Source organism: Lepeophtheirus salmonis, chromosome 10 (genome assembly GCF_016086655.4).
Source record: "Lepeophtheirus salmonis chromosome 10, UVic_Lsal_1.4, whole genome shotgun sequence".
NCBI classification, from domain to species: Eukaryota; Metazoa; Arthropoda; class Copepoda; order Siphonostomatoida; family Caligidae; genus Lepeophtheirus; species Lepeophtheirus salmonis.
In genome coordinates this window covers 14,742,046-14,760,090 of record NC_052140.2, presented here as the reverse complement: position 1 = coordinate 14,760,090, position 18,045 = coordinate 14,742,046, and the positions used below count along the sequence as shown (strand labels likewise).

The 18,045-nt window shown below is 32.4% G+C and overlaps 1 long non-coding RNA gene across 1 annotated transcript in view; it reads left to right on the top strand.

Moving 5' to 3' along the window:
• Positions 1 to 17,781, top strand: part of LOC121125037 (uncharacterized) — an 81,066-nt gene extending 63,285 nt beyond the window's left edge. The window contains exons 2-3 of the long non-coding RNA XR_005866537.2: positions 17,450 to 17,635; positions 17,702 to 17,781. This is a non-coding gene — a long non-coding RNA (uncharacterized lncRNA). The remainder of the gene's footprint in view (positions 1 to 17,449; positions 17,636 to 17,701) is intronic.
• The last annotated feature ends 264 nt before the right edge of the window (positions 17,782 to 18,045 follow it).

Sequence of the window (18,045 nt, the reverse complement as noted above, 5' to 3'; positions counted from 1 at the left end):
GTCTAGTCCAATTTTATCAATGAATTATGTTTTTCTAAAATGTTAACATTGATAAAAATGACGTCATATATAATTTAAATGCATTTGTAAATGTTCAACTCTTATAAAATTCGTTGATCTCCTTTAAGTGTTATTTTCTTTACTAGACAGCTCATGTTTTTTGGTAACTAATTATTTATGCTTTAATATATTGAAAAATGAATTAATTTCAATCCCTCAAACTTCATTAATTATTGAATTAGTAAGTGTTCAGACTCTAATGGACCACCCGATATTTAAAGTTGGTTGGAGAAGAAGAAACTATTTAGATTGTGTGCAAATAAGAAAAGAGGGTGGAGAATATGTAGGAGTCATTGTTACTTGTTGTCAGTGAAATGCAATTACTCAAGTAAAGTTATGAATCCGAAAATAATTAGTGGAATCGCAGTAGTTCATGGACAACGTGCTCGGGAGAAATTATTCTACTTGAACTCAATATGTGTAGGTTCGCCCCAAGTGATTAATAGAAAAAGAAATATATAGTTTAAGTATATAGACTTCACATAAGATTCCTAGGCTAGTTGGAGTAATTGTAATACTTTAATGTTTACTTATACTCAATCAGTGCTATTCCATCTAACCGATTAAAGGAACATTGAAAAAAGCAAAAGCTCTAATAACTCAATGATGGGTCATTGTTTTTTCAAAATAAACAAAGATAATATGTATTTTCCACAGATTTCGTCAGTGAACACTTTCTGATTTATAGGAGCTAACTCTACGTATTTATGAATTCAAAATTGTGTTAATACATCTATACTTGCCTGAAGGGACCTTGGCTCCCCAAGCTTCACTTGCCATAGCAAATTGGCCCAGAGAGTGTAACGGGAAAAAATCGATTCATAGAGTGAGACCTATAAAATTAATCAACGATTTGAAAAAAAATTAAGTTTGTATCTGCGATCATCGTAGTCGCCACCGAAATATTCATCAAATTTGGTTTAGAAAAAGTCCCTTGAACTCAAGTGAAAAAAAAATCGGTATTACAGCTTGTTTCAACACTAATACATGATCGGCGAGGTTTTGTGTGGAAATTAGAACTGTCTTTAATTGTATAAGTAGCCATGTATTTCAAGCACCTGCTATTTTTTGGATTTTTTAAATAAGACGATATATGTCATCATAGCGTGATTCAAAGCTTAGGAGATCAACTCTTTTTCGTGCGGACCACACTCCAATAGAGGTTGGAGTGTTAGCCAGACTAACAAGAATGGCTCATAAGACCTTCTACAATATTAAGAAGAGGCTAAACCAACACGAGACAATATAAATGATGGTGGGCTCTGGAAAAAGACATATTGTTCATGTGAATGACCTCAAGGACGCCTTGTTCTTGATCCCAGAGGGTTATAAACTCACAGCCTCCATGTAGATTGACGTTTCCAAGGACAAACTTCTTTCCTGGTCCAGGGAAATTTCCTCGACGGTAAAGTTGTCTTTCAGCAAAAGGGGGGTCCCTCTCCCACTGCAAAAATTACTCAGACCTTCTTAGCTAACAACATCGCTTTCTGGGACTAGAGAACGTGGCCACCATACAGTCCAGATGTCAATCCCTTCGACTTTTTTTTCTGGCTGCACGTCGAGAGGAGGCCCTGTAGCATCCGTCACCCGAACGTTGACTCCATGAAGGCTTCTATCGACGAGGAGAGGCTGCCATGAACACGTACTTCATTTGCAATATTCGCAACACTTTTTGCAAAAGGCTTGTCGCCATCTGTGATGTCAATGGTGGTCGAATAGAATAAATCAATTTGATATGCACTATTTATCTATCAGAAAAAAACTATTAAAGATTTTTGTTAAACGTCTAATTGTAGAATGGAGGACTTTCTAAATGTGTAAGTTTCAAGTTTCCACCCAGTATGCACGGATTGGGTTGTAAATCCAAAATATTTTTTAGTGTGGGAGTTCTATTATTGATGGCAATCTTGACATTGTTTTTTTCTTTTTCTAAAGCTGTTTTGAATAGAAAACATCTTAGTATAAAGTAATCACATGTGCAAGTGGTTATGAATGATGAAGTATAACAATGAGGAACTGTTGTGGAGTTATAAGGCTAGGTCCCTCTTGGAGTAAGACCAGGATTGATTGAGAATCCACATCAGAGTAATTCCTTCCTATATCTTTGCGTGATACGGGGTGGTACTTGTGTGTATTTCCATTCCCTTACAGTTGCATAGAGCAATCTAATGAAATGTCATGACAGCTAACCTACACTACTCCCAAACATTTGTTTGGGTTAACATGTTCGGTTTCTAAATCTTACATATTAAAATGTTAACAATTTAAAAACCTTATGCATCGTAGTATATCTATATTAAATATGCAACATTTCAATTAGTCACTTCAGAAATGCTCAAAATTGATTACAATGAAGATAAAATTATCTAAGTATTAAATGTAAGAAGGTGTGGGCATGCTCATGTATAGTGTTAACTCGGTCCTTATTTAAGCCTGAAGACTGTATTCCCGTCCAGTTCAGTAATTAATACGAGTCCTAAAACTTATAAAGTTTGGTCACTGATGACATCACTCCACTTAATTTATTCTTTTTTATATCAGTTCTAGTACTGACAGTCTACATGATCATCGGTCTTAAATACCACCCACAAGAACTGTTTGGTCTGGTACTAAGACTAGACCAGACCGAATAAATAAGGACTGCTCCCAAGAACTCACAGAACCGGTTCTATGACTGGACTGACACAACTCTCCTCCCGAATGACAGAGAGTAATACTGAGATTAAGGATTGACATTGCATAGCTTCTCACAGCTAATGTGATAAAATGGCATGGCAGTTGCACTCCTCCAAAATATTCTTTAATACGTCAGAGTCACCATGACTGTTTTTCGAATTTTTAAACTTTTTATATATGGGAAGTGCATAGAATTGGCAGCTCTGCTGCGCATCTTGATATTCTTTCCGGAACTAATTATGGTACAGTTCCAGGGTTTTACTGTATGCGCATAAAAGTATCAACATTAATTCCTCCTTATATTTGATATGCCTTGATCCTTGAATGATTCATTTCTGCATTTAAAGCAAAATTATTATGTACTTACAAGTACAGAATGATGTAAAGCGGGGTGGATTTTCCGCTCCTCTCTGAAAAATAAGGGACTGCAGATGTATCATTAATTAATATATATATAATATAATTATGTATACTCATTAGTATGTATGTAATAAAGAAATTAGATTCAAATTTCAAGGAAAGACTCTCTATTCAATACCTTAATTACCCTCATACATAAACTCATCTCTTATTTCTTACATTTTTTTTTCTAAAAAAAGAGGACATTCCGAATAGAATATTAATTAGGATGGAGCACCATATTATACAGCCTCCAACTCACAAGGTATCATCATGCTTACTTTTTATTATTGTTGTTAGTGTAAGCTAAGTAACACAAAGAACATGATATCCCACAACATAAAAGCAAATAAGTAATTCAATACTTATGTATGCTTATTGTAACTGTAATATGACATTAAATTCACCTATAAATACATAAATAAATATAATTAAAGTTGTACACACAATATGACTTGCTGGTATGCTGAAAAAAAAATAAAGCCAAAAATGGCAAGTGTTGAAAATCATGTGTATTTTGGGGCATACAAAAAAAAAAAAAAAACCTAAAATGAACATGTCACTCTGGCAATTTGAAGAATTATTTAAATGATCATAGCTTAGTAGTCATGACGTTTAATTAGATCAGTTAAAAACAGCTATGACATTGGATCAGGGAGAGAAGAAAATAAACGAGGACTTTGGTAAAAAATAGTCAATCTTCAGTTTTACTCCGAGTCCTACAAGGAACCTCCTGTGAGAAGCTATGCAATATCAATCCTTAATCTCAGTATTACTCTCTGTCATTCGGGAGGAGAGTTGTGTCAGTCCAGTCATAGAACCGGTTCTGTGAGTTCTTGGGAGCAGTCCTTATTTATTCTGTCTGGTCTAGTCTTAGTACCAGACCAAACAGTTCTTGCGGGCGGTATTTAAGACCGATGATCATGTAGACTGTCAGTACAAGAACTGATATAAAAAAGAATAAATTAAGTGGAGTGATGTCATCAGGTACCAAACTTTATAAGTTTTAGGACTGGTATACATGACTGAACTGGACGGGAATACAGTCTTCAGGCCTAAATAAGGACCGAGTTAACACTATACATGATACAAGGAACAATAATAACTCCTCAACAAATCCTCAAGGTACTCGCTCCATCTTTCATGATCCCACACGAACTTTCAATCAGGCTTTGAATGTACTAGAAAATGAAGTTTAAACAATAATGACAAGAGCATAGGAAAAGAAAATTCATTCTTCAGATTACCAATTGTCAGATAAAAATTGCAGACGATTTGTGTCACTAAAAACCAAACATGGTTGGATTTAGTGTCATTTCAGATTCTTCCACTGATAAGATTATCAATTCAATGTGTATAATAACTAAGAACTATTCTCTAAAATCAAAATAATAATCAACAGTTGTTAACAAGGAAAATCCTGAAGACTAGCTAACATATGTTTTTTCCTTTCCTTATTGACAGTGGAGGTTGAGAGTGGATAAAAAAAGCTAGTCATGAACATCGTGTAAATAGCAGCAAATTTCAAGTACTTGACTCCAGGCTCCATATCTGGGGACTCGGACTCAAGTGCGACTTCAAATGTAATTTTTGTTCTCGGACTCGACTCTTACTCGCAGTTCAAGATTTGTAGTCAAAAGACTTCATACTCGATACTTCAGGTCATATTATCATTATCATTGGATTAATCACTATTTTGCATATTATATCCTCAAAAAACTGTTCAAGTATTTTAAAAAAATGATGCAAAATATGTATTTGAGGAATTTAAGTCTAACTTTATTTTAACGTTCCTATTAAGGAAATTTCGCTTGTTGTTTGTCATAAATTAATTATGTATCATACATGCAAGTAATAAGTTATTAATATTTTGATGATTTTCATCACAAAAATAAGTCTTTTCTACCCTCAGAGGCTCAAAGTGGCATAATAAACAACATATATTAATGAGACGCTTAGTCCTAAAAAATGATACTTTTCCTATATATGCATTTTTTTAAATATCACTTGCAACTATTTGCGATGCATTTTAACTCCACTAAAATAACTCAAAAGTAGTTAAATGCAAATCAAAACGGAGATAGAGTCGTAATCACTGAGGGTCACTACAATAATTAATCGTTTCGTTAGCTCTATGTCTGTAAATATAAATAATACTGTTGGCTCATTTAATAGAAAATAAATAGTAGATAAGGAACCACAAAATCACACAAATGAGGTATATTAATATTTTTATTCCATAATCCGCTAATCAAATCCTGGCCTGACCGTCATAAGAACGTCCGTTATTTCATCCATCTACTATAATTAATTTAACATGTATAATATGTGATAACTGATAAGTAATAATTTAAACAACGAATCGCTCCAGGAATCGTGTGCATGACAGGAGTTAATGTGAATTTTAAAGATGACTCATTCATCACGACTTTATCAATACATATATTATGTGGGCTATTTAATGGGACTAATTGTATGTATATGGACTGTTAATAATGGAGCTTTATAATAAGAGAGAGTATAAAGACACACTCCCGTCGTGAATCAAATATAATAAATAGTCATACGCTATTAATAATTCGGACCATGAATCCTTGACAATTGACATGGAGCACAAAACATCAACGTAACAACGAGTGAGCTCCGTGGTATATAGGCGTATTTCTTTTAAACATGAACAATATAGTAATAAAAAAGAGGAGTAAAAATTTGAAGTCTTAGGAGCAGCTTAGGCTGTTACTTCTTTTATAAAGCAGCATCTGAGTAGCGAGTGCATGTAAAATATAAAGCTAAATGAAAAGAAGAAGGAAGGAAGAGCAAATAAGTGCGGCCAAAGTTGAAGTAGTCCAGCCGTAGCAGGCTCATTTTCCCTCTCTGCCCTCCCCTTCCTAATAATATTAATATTTCTAGCCGTGTTCCTTTTCATCTGTTGTCTTCCTCAGTATTTTTGACTTTTGTGCCTCCTTATTATTAGTTATTCAAGTTTGGGATTTAGAAATCCTTGATCGAATCATCTCCAATACTAAATATCCAAGATGTCGAAGTCAGATGCCCACTTGGAAGAGACCCGCCGTCAGGTGGATGAAGTGCAGAACATAATGAAGGGAAATGTGGAGAAGATGTTGGAAAGAGACGGAAAGTTGGGACAATTAGAGGAAAGGGCGGATCGACTCCAGGAAGGTACAGAGCAGTTTCATCGCTCTGCTGTGAGGATTAAGCGGAAACAGTTTTGGCAAAATATGAAAATGAAAATCATCATCTGCGTTGTTATTTTTGTTGTACTCGTCATCATCATCGCTCTGCTCTTCTCTTAATCCTCTTCATTTCATCCATCAAGAAGTCACGGAAACATATTTCGTTATTCGTTGATCTGATACTATAAAGATCTGTCATTAGGGTTTTTTTTTTTTGTAATGTTAATTTATTGAGTGTTAACAATACGATTGAAGAAATATTAAATTTTATATATTATATTATATCCATGATAATTTCATATATTTAAAAAGTAATTTTTATATTTTTTTTTAAGAAAATTTTTGATAATAAATGTCTTGTTGAGTTTTAATTGAGACTTTGTTATGAAGGGAGGAATGCCTTTTACAAAAACATTAAAATTGAATTACGATATGATATGAACTTGACTGTAAATATATTTGACGTGGGTGTTGAAAAGTAATGCTTAAGAAAATCTTTCCGTTGTCATTATTCCTTATTTTATTATTTTTTTTGTATTATTTTCTAGATTTGTTAAAGTCTTTTGTTCCTATTTGACTCGCCGGTTGAATCTGTAGACGGATTCTCACGTAAGCGAAAAACAAAGAGTGTGAACTGAGAGAGAGAGAAGTTCAAAGATCCCATTCAGCTGCAGTCTATGAATTGGAGATATTGTGTTCATAGCATAATAGGCTGATATATGCGGAAAGCAACAAAAAGGATTCATAATTATGTATTGAAGCTCTTGTTTAAAGCCCTTTCATTGACGAAAAGAATTATATTGCAGTTATTTACTCTAATTCCGTCCCTTTAATTTGTACAATATGTTATTCGCAATCATGGGCAGATCAAAGGCCTAAACAGTACTTTTTATGTAAGGTAAATGAACATATTTGATTAATACTATGTGTCCAGAGGAACATTATTATCGGCTTGTATGTCTGTTATGTACCTAGTAAGAGTAAAGGTCTTCTGGCTAGTTCACTGTCATATAGATAGACGTAGAGGACTTGAGGCTTGCAACTCAACCTGGATTTGAGTCCATATTTTGAAATGTTGCGAATGGACTTCGACTCGACTGTTAGTAATCACGATTCAAAAGTTATTTTATACTGAAATTCAGTGGCGTGAAAGTTTCAGAAGCCACTCAAAAATTTTAATCAGATATATAAAAATATATTTATAAAAGTGACTATGTAACGGTTTTTATCATTTTTGGGACTCGGTCTCCAAAATGATAAAAGCACAACGCCCAGGGCAAATCAAAAGAACCTTCAACACTATAGACCCCATATCATAAAACTAGTTAGAGTAAATGTCCAGGAATTGCCACTGATTCCTCCTCCTCATTTTATATATCAGTCCTATATATCTATGCAGAGGAAGGGACTTGCAACTCGACAGGATTTAACAATCAAAGACTTGACTTGTGCTCGATAGCTAAGACTCGAGAATTGACTTAACACTTGGACTCGAAAGTTCATTTTAAACGGAAGTCATTTAAAACTAAAACACTATGAAGCCTATATCATAATTATGATAGTTTAAATGGCCTCCAAAGAAATATGAGGACTCGATAAAAAACTCCTAAGATTGGACTTGGACTCGAAACCCCATTTTATGGTCAAGTCATTTAAAACTAATGCACTATGAATCCTATATCATAATTATGGGAGTTGAAATGAGCTCCAAAGAACTATGAGGACTCGATAAAAATATCTTTAGACTTGAGAATGGACTTGCAGGATAAGGGCCTTTTTCACAGCTTTGTATCGACATATGTCTACAAACACGTATAAACTTATGAGTCATGTGGGATCTACACAAAAAATATTTACTTCGTTATCAAAAACTATCGTATTTAAAAAAAATACAAAATACACACTTGTATCAATTTATTGAAGAAGACGTCCGAGACTTGTAATTATATGTTTGTGAATAACGTACTACGTAAATGTTTTTATTAAGTGAAATGATATAATATTATTAATTTTTTTAGTAGCCTCTTGTATCTACTACAAGTATATAGATCCTTTATCTAAAATACATGACTAAGGATAGGTACAAGAAGCAACACAAAAAAAGTATGTATAGGAAAGTTATAAATAAATAATTATATTAATATAAAAGTTATTCTAAACGATATTGCCTTAAGCTATTAAGGTAATTATTACATACATACATTCTTAAATCAAAGAAAGAATAACAAAAGTATTTGCCTTCGTATCTAAAAACAATGTCTACTTTTTTTTTTTTTTGAAAGGGGTTGTACGGAGACCTATATAATATATATAAATATTTCACTAATTAAAGATTTTTCGTATCCATGTTCGTTCCTTTTTGTTTTGTTTTTGTACCTATGTAATATAATTAATTATTTATTAATACATATTATAACGAAATGGCAAAATGAGGGGATCATCTGCTTAATTACGATCGTAATTCATTCACTTATAATTATAAAGCTGGGAGATCACAACAGTTATATCAATGTTGATTATTTTTTTCAATTTGCCCAAAATAAAGACTTCATTTTGATGGATGTTTTTTTAGATGGAATAGTCCATAATTTTAGTTGAAGGAAGTTAAAATTTGAGTAAGTGATTTGGGAGTAATATGGAACTGTATGCAATTGTAAACGTGCTATTTAAAAGAGGTGTGGACTCGACTCCTATTTGAGACTTATAACAAAGTTAGTCAGCAAAGATTTTCAGTTCTTACAAGTGCTGGATCGGTCCTATGACTGGTTTCCTAATCAATCTCTTTTTTTCATACTGATCCAACCTTTTTTTACAACTCAAAGGTCCCAGATATCTTTTTATTTTCTTCTTTCTTAGCTAGGATTGAAGAAAATATAGAACGTATAATAATAATTTCTAGACACACACCTTCTATTTTAAACCTTAGTATATTGGCTCTTTAAAAGAGGTTATGATGAAACATCTACAGCTAAAACTAGTTATTAATTAGTAACTACGTCTTTTCATCTGTTTTAGTTACCGTAAAATACCGATAAGGACCGTTCTTAGGACTGGCAAATTTTGTTAGGACTTTGTTGAACTCAGAGTAGAATTGGGGATCTATAGCGTGTTGGTTGAGGGCAAAGGAAATAATATAGTGCTCCTATTGAATGTTGGTAAAGAACTGTTTTATTTTCACTCGTAGATCCTCAAGAAAAAGACCCACGGTTTATTTATATATAAGTACACTAAATGATATAAAACTACTAACGACTAAATTCCTGAGTTACCAGAGATCTACATTCTAGTAATTCTTTCCAATGTCCTTGTTTATTTCCATCTCTCTCTACTCCCCTTGTCATAGCTGATTGTATTAGTGTACCTTGTAATACAAGGTTATACCATAACGCTTTTCCCACTGATGTTGGACTTTCACCACGCTTTTTAATAGTGACGTCAAAGATGGTATTATACTATTGCTATTAATCATATAATTTCTAGTATTATATGGTGTTCAAATACTGTTGTTTATTCTCTATGACGTCAAAATCTGTCTGAATTGCCAGCAGCCGCTACATTACATCAAATTGAAAATTCTAGCAAGCCCCATTACAGTATGGTCTAACCATATATTTCAATTAACCTTGAAGGTTACCATGTTGATTTTCGATTTCTTTTTTGTATAACATGCCCATTATACACTCGATTTTCATCACTAGTAATGGAACTGTATGGAATTGTATACATGGTATTTAAAAAAGGGTGGCCTTGAACAAGGTTAATAGAAATAAAAAGTTATACGAGAATGCGTGTACGACTGATGTTTGAATTCCACCAAGCTTTTATATTAATACGGTACATCAAATTGAAAATTCTAGTAATAGTGACATCATATACCATGAGTGGGTGATGCTTTGTCAAAATCTGCCTGTTTTCACTAACAGTCGGTACAATACATGAGACTGAAAATTCTAGCAAGCCCGATTACATGACGGTCTAACCCCGTATTTCTATTAACCTTGGTCTCGACTACAGTTTGAGCATTTTATATTTTTGAGATTCAATTGTCTATTTTTGAGGGATTAGAAAAAGTGAGTCAGTAAAGTCAATGAAGTCGACACTGATGAATTGGTACGACTTCTAAAGAGGATGTCATTGCTAAATTTTAGACCCACTACGCCAGTGGCGCCGGAACCATAGGGGGCATTGGCCTCCATTTTTGCATTAAAAAAAAAAATCTTTTATAGAAAATATAAATGTCATACATTTTGGTTGGAAAAAAATTTATAAAAAAAAAGCATTAACATCCTTTCGAAATTGTCAAAAAAGACCAGCGGCCCTGCCTCCTTCCCTCCACGATTAGCTTGTTTATCCCCACTCAGCCTCGAATGACAAATGAATAGGAAAAACTTGAAAAAACACACAATCTTTTGTATTTCCTTGTTGCCAACAGCAAATTATCATATAAATTGAATTGATAATCTTACCAATGACATAGTATGAAATGACATGAACTCTAAACGAAGGCCCCTGACCTATTTTAATCCATATCAAACTTCAAAGTCCATGTAATACGTCTGTTTTTGTTCATAGTACGTAGAGTCAGCCACTTTATATAATTCAAGAGTCAACTAATGAAAATTAAAAAAAAAGACCGGAAAGGAAAATACACTTAATTTTTGCTTATTTAAAAAAGATAATCGTGCGCCCCCCCTATAATGGATTCCTTTGATGACGTCACAATTATACAAGGTTGTGGAAAAAGTAATTTTGTATTTTTGCATTATTTCAATTTGTTATAAGAAGGGTCACAATCATCAGAATTGTTCAAATTCTGTTCAATAACTTGTTGCCAACGAAAACTATCTAACCCTTTTCGTAGAATACCTTGTCCCTATTGGCCAAAACTCTGACAACCAATTTTTACTGGACACTTTTGAGGCCAAATTTCTACTCCCAAACGTGTTGGACATTGGCAGGAACAGGTAGTAACCAATTGGTGCGAGGTTCGGACTTTAGGGGAGATGCATAAGAACTTCGCATCCGAACTTCTAGAGTTCCGACGCGTCATCAAAGATGTGTGCTGTCCATAGCCATTAATTACACTTCACATCAGTCATACTTTTCTAGCCAGAGCAGGGCTTGAATAGTCTGTTTTTATAGGGCCTGTATCGTATCTGTAATCCTGATTAGGGATCTACAATTACAATCTTACATTATAATCTACGATAATATATTGAAGTTTAAAAATTCAACAACATAAAAAGTATTATAATTAGTTTGAGTTTTCGGCTCAACTTCGATATTTTTCAACTCTTGTAACTGTTCTTGTGGTGTAATCAAATGAAATTTGTGGAACAATTACTGATTGGTCTAATCCTTATGAAGCTTTAAACAGTAGTTGTTGACACATGTTGGATATTTAGTGCTAAAACTTGGGGAGCTTAAATTAAATCAGCTTAGAATACTTGAGCCAATGAATAAAAGGGTTGCAATCTCCCCTACATAATAAGCGAATATTATGTTCTTTTTTGCTTGACTTATTCAATTAATCGAGCTGTCAGGGACTCGCTTTAATTGACATGGATAATAATAATATTTATTATAATGATTATTGATATACATACTGTTCACCTTAAGTAAAAGCAATGATCATAATGTAGTCATTAAAAACATCAAATGTCAGAACTAGGCATACATACATTTATATATAGCGATTGTATGCATCCCTTATTGTGCCATACTCTCCAAATTTGTATAAATCCGATGGATTCCCGATAAATCCCACTATTAATAATTAAAACTATCAAAACTCTTACGAATGTGATCAAGTTTGCGGAAAATTCAAAGATTTAAAATAAAAAATGCAGAATATTAGTACGATATGTTACTAAACACGATATCAAAATATTGCTCCAAATACAGGGATGAGGCTAGAGGGACTGTATCCTCCCACCCCCAATATATGTTTGCTGTCAAACTTACCGTAAAGAAGTAGTTTTTCATCAATTGTCTCTTGTTATTGTCACAATTAGGCGACTTACACAGTTTCTGTATTCAAAAGTAGTAGTAATACATGCCATTGGCCGAAGTTATTAGGTTAAGAAAAACAGACAAATTTGTCTTTATTTATTAATTTTTTAAATGTTCCTTTAATTGGTTAGATGGATTTGCACTGATGGAATATAAGTAAATAGTATAGTATTACATTTACTCCACCCAGGAATCTTGTGTGAAATCATATAAATAATGTATATTTCATTCTCTAGGAACGACCGGGCAAGAACCTGCGCATGTTCAGTTGAAGCAAATAATTTTTCTTGAGCGCGTTGTCCATGAATTATGTCGATTCCACTTGGCTTTAATAATTTGGAAAATAAATCCTCAATAAATCTTCAGTATTACTCTCCGTTTTCATAAATACACTCACACGCAGTTACTCAATATTTAGATGTTCTCTCCTCAAAAAATGAAATAATAATAATAACAGATTGTTTCTTTTTTTTAATATGACATGATGAGTCTGAAGACTAAAGTATTTTCTGGTTCAGAAAGTCACATTATTTTTCCCTTATTATCTCCACCATTGTTAATCATAAACTAGTTATGTTTTAGCCTCTGTTAGTTTGTTTGTTAGTCACAAGGAGTATTCCAAAAGTTATTGATCGATTTGGATCAAACATGGTACAAAGATTATATTTGCTCACAATAAGAAGCAATTAAATTTTGAGAAGTCAAGGTCAATTAAACTTTAAAAAAATGTATAATCGACCATAAATTTTGAGCAAGAACCAAGTCCTTGAAAGGCCAGTACTAAGGCCAAATCATAATTTTTAGTATAGAGTTGTCGGTATGAGTTAACTTCAACTCTTTATATATTTAATTCATTTAGCAACTCTATTCATATAATCAATGATAAAAATCCAGTGTATGTAGAATTGGCATGTTAAAAAACCCCCAAAAATCAACATGGTAACCCTGACAATTTGAAGAAAGTTTAGTTTTATATTTGAAATTTTTTTCTAAAAAATTTAATTTTTCAAATGGTTTTCCATTAAAATTTTAATTTTTGTATTTATTTCCGAAAAATTCTCCAAACCAAGTCCCCCCCTCCCCCCGTAAATATTATCTTGTGGATGCATTTAGTAGCAAAATATTAAAGAATTGGAATCGGCATCACTAATTTTTACTAGAATTTCATCGAAATCAGCACAGCATTGGGATTTTCTTTTTTGTAATTGTCCCATCAGTAGTATCTATATTAAAAATGACTTTGCTTTACTACAGATTGTTACCTTGATTGTATCACACAACCTTTCATCAAAAAGGAATAGGAAAAAAGTCTTGAAATTATCTGGTAGTTAGCCAAATAAGTCAATCATACCAACTGCTATTTATTTTTCAATTATTCACAGACTACTTCTGTCATATTATTTCTTCACAATGTTTCTAATGGATTACATATATAAATTTCATAATATTCAAATCGTAAAGTATTTATATCGATACTGTATTATAATATTGTTTTTTAATGTAGCTATACATTATATTTCTATATGATAGGTAAAACTTCTTCGTAGAAATAATAAGAGGGCCTATATATATATATATGCGCCGAGGGATCTACAAGAAATTATGATAGTGTCCTTTTGAAAAAGGAGCATAAGCAAAGGGGAACTACAAGCAAATGTTGACGTAATCTTAAAAAAATATTAGTGGCCTTTAGCAATATAGCTTGATATTAGCCCAAGCTACAGTGAGTCACACCTCTGACGGATAATGTATGTTTTTTTAGTTTGCTCATGGACTTTTGAATTTATTTAGGAAACGATGTTCACTTAAACTTCATCTTTATCTATTAATTACTAATTAACTGCCCAGCCAACAAAACACCGGATTTACATGTATGAATATAAGTATTCATAACTTATTACTTTGCTAATTAATCAAAAAGAATAAATTATGAAATAACCATGATGTTATCAAGTGAGACAAGGGAATTGACAGCTGATAACAAAATACATAGGGTACTTTTGTGTTAGCGGGGTAACGCCATGACTAATAAAAATTGGATTCATTTTGATTTTTAACGAATTTCCAAAACCTTTATTTTTCAATTTTTCTTTCCTAAATTAAAAGGTTATTTCGTGGGCTGTAACTTAAATGTTTACTTTACAGAATTAAGCCCTAAACACCTTTACAAAAGGGCTAGAAAATTCATTTAAGATCGAATGGAATACATCATCACTAACTAATAATTGTTTACTCTCTAAGATCCCTTATATTTGTCTGTCTTTAATTCATTTTGATCTGATTTAAAGTCCAACTTTTTGTACCCCTTTATCCACTTCAAAAAATGAGTTCTTCACTCATTTATTTATGTATACACAAACAGAAACGTAATTTATATACAGTACCAACCAACTACAAAAGAACACAATACATTTTTTCCACTAGAAGGAGTAGGAAGTATATGAAAAATATAGCACCTTCATTCTGATATTGAATAATATTAGAATTTAATCTTATAACACTGCTATATATTTATATATATATTAGACTACCTTGTTTTCAGGTTAATTTTTTATCCTCCCTGTATACAAATCTTTCTTGCTAGGGACGATGAAAAACTAAGATAGACAAAGTTACATGGATCTCAGACTCTTTTTGCCGTGCTATTTATAACCAGGACTTTACAGTCGTTAAAATCAGCCACTAACTAACAGGTTATTCAAAATTTTACTAGCTCAGAATCAGGACTGTTGACTCGGACTCGTGGAATTGCAGTTATGCTAGGTTTTCTTAGGGTTCAGAAAACCTAGGACCCAATTTAATGCTAGTCTCGAGCCTCTCCTTATTTTTTCTATTCTGTATACCATCTCTATCAAAATTATTTTCAGATCACTCTGAATTAAAATATTTCAAGATTAAATTGACTGATTTTAAAACTTCTGACTGGAAATGATCACAAAGAGTCTAAGCTGTTTAACTTGCTGGTTTTGTTTTGTTATTTCACAACTATGGAGCAAGTGAACGGCGTAAAAATTGCCACTTTGTTTTGTGTGCTGTCAAACAGACCAGTGTGGACTCCAAGAGTGTTGATATCATATCCCCCACAAAACACCCGGCCTCACTTATGAGTCTGGAATTTGTTATATCAAATGTCTCAAGATTCCTATTGAATGGAGTTGAAAAGGTATAGGCTAACAATAGCCGACATTCGCATCCAGTTGAGGTCGAAGTTGATCAACATGCCAAGGTCAGCTTCCAAGCAGCAATATGGTTCCCCTACAGGATGGAACACCTGCACATACTGCTAATATGACAAAATCGTTTCTCCACAAGAACATGGCTTTTTGACGTGAGCCCGTGGACTTTGCTCTAGAGCGCATATGGAGAGTAAGGCTAACGACACAACAATACCTGTAAATAACTAAGCAGTCTTCACAAATTCATCATTATTTTTATGGGGCATGAGTGTTATTTACTTATTAATAATTTATTTGCATACCCGAGCATAGTGTCACCTCCTAGCTTTTGTTATTAGTTTGATTTATCGTCAGATGACTATTTAAACAAAATATTTTTACCGGAGAACAGTTACCTAAATGTACATCTTTCTGGAGGACAATTGGCCGAATGTACATTTTGCCGAACAGACATTTGAACGAAGGACAATTTAGGACATATGTCAAATAAATGATATTTAATATATAGATAAAAGTGATTCAATTTAAATGATAAATAGGTATTTTTCAAAATACAAGGGTCCCCCTTATTGCAGTTTTCTGGAATAAGAAACATCCACGATACATGAAATCCTACTTGTACGGATACTTTTTTAGTACTAAAACCTGTCAAATGAGTGAGATTATTTTTCAATGTCCACTTTTTAATAGTGTTTCTTTTTTAAAGTATGATTAGGCTATAAAAACATTTTACTCATCATAAATTATATTAAATAATGCATGCAAGACAAGCTACCTGTAAAATAATTGCAAAATTTAATCTTAATCGGGCATTTACTTGATTTTTGTTCCGGTCATTTCAGTACTAGAAAATTTAAATAATCGGAACCTTACCAATATTTATTTTGCAACACTTTTAATGGCATGTTTTTATAATAAGTAATATCCAAAAGTTTTCAATCTAGATATCAAATTAAATACTTACAAGACACCCCCCTCTCCCTCCCTCATATGCAAAATTTCACAATTTTATTATATGAATATAGGTATAGGCATAGTATGAACGAACTCATCAACAAATAGAAAAATTATTTTTTATCTCAATATATAGTTTTTATAATTAAAAAAACCCCAGTTGATATGAGGGGGAAACAGTACTTCACTATACAGAGAGTCAGAATAATTCAAAAACTACGTTACGCAAAATCTTCGGTGTTTGAAACACTCGATAGAGCGCAAAACCTCAGCTTGAAATCAAACTGAGTTATGAATCTCAATTTGTTTCGAACTTATGGACGATTTTGCTTTTTTTTACGTTTTGGATTACCTTACCCCTCAAAATTGGTATAACTTTTATACCAAGTTTAATGAAAATCGATCAGTAACTTTTCCCGTAATTCTAGTAACCAACAAATAAACAGGGGAAAAATATAACCTCCCTTCAACTTCGTTGGTGGAGTTAATGATAAGAAAAATTTAAACATTAAAAACGATCATTTTACAATTAAACAAATTTAAAAATTTTCTAATGCTTTTTGTACTCTTTTATCTTGATCAAACTTAGTTTTTTTAATATTTTGAACATGTCCCATTGAATTACGCAAATTGTTTAAAGGGTAAAAAAAAAAAATAATAATAATACATACGTCATGAAGGAAAACGATAAAATAACGTCATCTTCAGTATCATACAAAAACGATATCTTTTTTGGAAAAAATATTTTAGTATGCAGGAGAATCTGCTCAAAATAGCAGGACCGTTTTACCACTTCATGCACAGTTTTGAGAAGATATATTCGTTCTTCAATGTTACAAATACTTCTTTTTTAATGCTCACGAGGATTTTGACAATTTTCACATTTCTATATTTTTTTATTTTATTTTAATAAAATGTATCAACTATTTTCAGGTTTTATGATCCTTTTATATTTTATTCTTTAATTTTTTTTTCCAGAATGATGATAAAACTATATACCTTCATATAAGTAGCAAACGATGGATAATTAATTAATGAAATTTATAGATTCTGAAGAAGAATAGTCCAATCAAAGATGCCACTCCGGGAGATTCATCGCAAGATCTTTGGATATTTACGTTAAGTTAGGCATTAAAAATGTCGAAATTTTTGGATTCTATACATGTAATAATAATTAATTACTTTCATTTGATTATATTAATCATATCTTTAAACTTGGTTTATTTAAAGCATCAAGAGTTTACTACTCGTTGATTTGTTTCCAACTCGTTCTCGTTTCGTCTTATTTTAACTGCATCTAAATAATATATCAGAAAAAACGTTGGAATAGATTTTAACTGGTAGCCTCTTATATAAGACTATTAAAAACGAAAGTTGATGTTTATTAACAATACAAAGATATGTTTAAACCGGATACAGAGAATGAATCTATGCACATATCAGCAGATATTATGTAAGGATATTGTTGAAAAATAACTGATTCAAGGTGAGTGTTAAATTGTATTGATATTCTGTAAACTATTATTATTTTCTTAGAATTTCAGTCTTGATTCATGGGATTTTTAGAGGGAATC